Source organism: Schistocerca piceifrons, chromosome 5 (genome assembly GCF_021461385.2).
Source record: "Schistocerca piceifrons isolate TAMUIC-IGC-003096 chromosome 5, iqSchPice1.1, whole genome shotgun sequence".
Classification (NCBI taxonomy): domain Eukaryota; kingdom Metazoa; phylum Arthropoda; class Insecta; order Orthoptera; family Acrididae; genus Schistocerca; species Schistocerca piceifrons.
In genome coordinates, this window is record NC_060142.1 from 148,419,223 (window position 1) to 148,421,406 (window position 2,184).

Sequence of the window (2,184 nt, forward strand, 5' to 3'; positions counted from 1 at the left end):
AATTCACTTACACGGCACAAGGATTTATTATAAACTCTAATAATCATCGTGACTATGATGACATCTGGTCTGTTATATGGAAGGCGAATGATCGACTTTGCTTTGTTGGGAGAATTCTAAGAAACTATATATGACGGTAGTATCTGTTCCCGAAAGAACAGTTACCGTGGATGACCATACAGCTTTGCTAGAAATGAAATGATAATTAAATGGACACCCTAGCTGCAAACAGGCGTTGATGTACTTCATTGGGGACATGTTGAAAGTGTATGCCCCGACCGGGACTCGAACCCGGGATCTCCTGATAACATGGCAGATGCTCTATCCATATGAGCCACCGCAGGCACAGAGGATAGTGCGTCTGCAGGGACTTATCCCTTGCACGCTTCCCGTGAGATCCACGTTCCCAACATGTCCACACCACTACATTCGTAGTGCGCCTAATAGATGTTTGCCCATCATACTCATTACTCGTGGCAGATTAAACTACCAAGTCCCGTACGAGTTCTGGCATAGCGTGTGCGTTCGCACAAGAAGATCAATGGCCGGAAAGCCATATTTTAACTATATATGACGGTAGTATCTGTTCCCGAAAGAACAGTTACCGTGGATGACCATGCAGCTTTGCTAGAAATGAAATGATAATTAAATGGACACCCTAGCTGCAAACAGGCGTTGATGTACTTCATTGGGGACATGTTGAAAATGTGTGCCCCGACCGGGACTCGAACCCGGGATCTCCTGCTTACATGGCAGACGCTCTATCCATCTGAGCCACCGCGGGCACAGAGGACAGTGCATCTGCAGGGACTTATCCCTTGCACGCTTCCCGTGAGAGAAAGGATACCTCATCCATAAACGAGACTTCATACAGAACACTTTCGCCGCCCATTCTCGAACTCTGCTCGACTGTCTACGATTGCCACTAGATCAGATTAAAGTAAGACCTAGAAGTAATTAAGAGACATAATGCTAAATTTGTTACCGGTAGGTTCGATCAACACGCGAATATTACTGTAATGTTCATTGCACTCCGACGGGAACCCATAGAGTGAAGAAGCTATATTCGCGAAACACTATTGAGGAACTTTAGAGAACTGTTATTTGTGATAGACAGCAGAATGGTTCTACAGCCAATAACGTACACACATTAGAACTGTGAAGAGAAGATATGAGGAATCAGGGCTCGTACGGAGAATATACACGTATTTCCCTCACTCCATTTGCAGATAGAATACAACAGGAATTGACCAGTAGTGGTGCAAGATGCTCTCCGCCATGCACAGTATAGCGGCTTGCGGAATGGGTGTGTAAATGTAGATGCAGATGGAGGTAAGTACCGAGCGAGGTGACACAGTGGTGAACTTCTGGGTTCACATATAAGATGAATAAGGTTAAAATTCCCGTCTCCTCAAGCATATTTAAGTTTTCCTTGTCTCTCTAAACCAGTTAGGGTACACGTCTTCCTTCCGAAAAGACAAAGTCGATTTCCTTCCACAATTCGTGCTTACACTCCGTCTCAAATGACCTTATCGTCAACGGGGCACTGACTTCCAATCTTCCTTTCCTTTCGTTTCGTTTTATTCTGCAAAGTGGGGTTGCAAGTCATGTGTATTCACAACATTATTTGGTATTGCATCGCAGCCTACATTTAACAAAGCAGTCCATTATACAAAGGTCTTTGACAATTGAAAAATCCTGTAATTCCGCCCTTCCAAGCTGTACGCACTTCAGTTTCTACCGCCAGAAATCAGTTTTTCGTCCGCAACTCTGCAAACATAATTCAGAATGTCGGTAACTAGCTACCTAAGGATATTTCATTTAAAGAATGCTTACTAAATCGTCAAAACGCTTGACTCTCAAAGCAGACTTACTCTTTACAAATGCTACTCTTTATACAACGCATCCTCATCTTCACACAGCTGTATTGTTTGTATAACTTTGTAAACAATGTTACAACACTCTTTTTGCATAACGAAAACAGTTAACTGCAGCATTCTAGTAATGAGGACTTTTACACAGCGTTCAATCACTGACCCTAAATATGGCATGAATTAGTCCAATCATAATATCTCTTCTGCTTTTTTCTTCTTTCTTTTTAATGCATCAAGTGTCGGTAGGAAATACTTGCGTTTACAACGCAAGAAGGAACTACCAACTACGCAGGTTTGGTCCCATTATACT

General features: G+C 42.9%; 1 non-coding gene across 1 annotated transcript; it reads right to left on the minus strand.

Moving 5' to 3' along the window:
• Positions 1–710: 710 nt before the first annotated feature.
• Trnat-ugu lies at positions 711–785 on the minus strand. The gene has a single exon. It is a non-coding gene; the product is annotated as a tRNA-Thr (tRNA).
• Between the last annotated feature and the right edge of the window lie 1,399 nt (positions 786–2,184).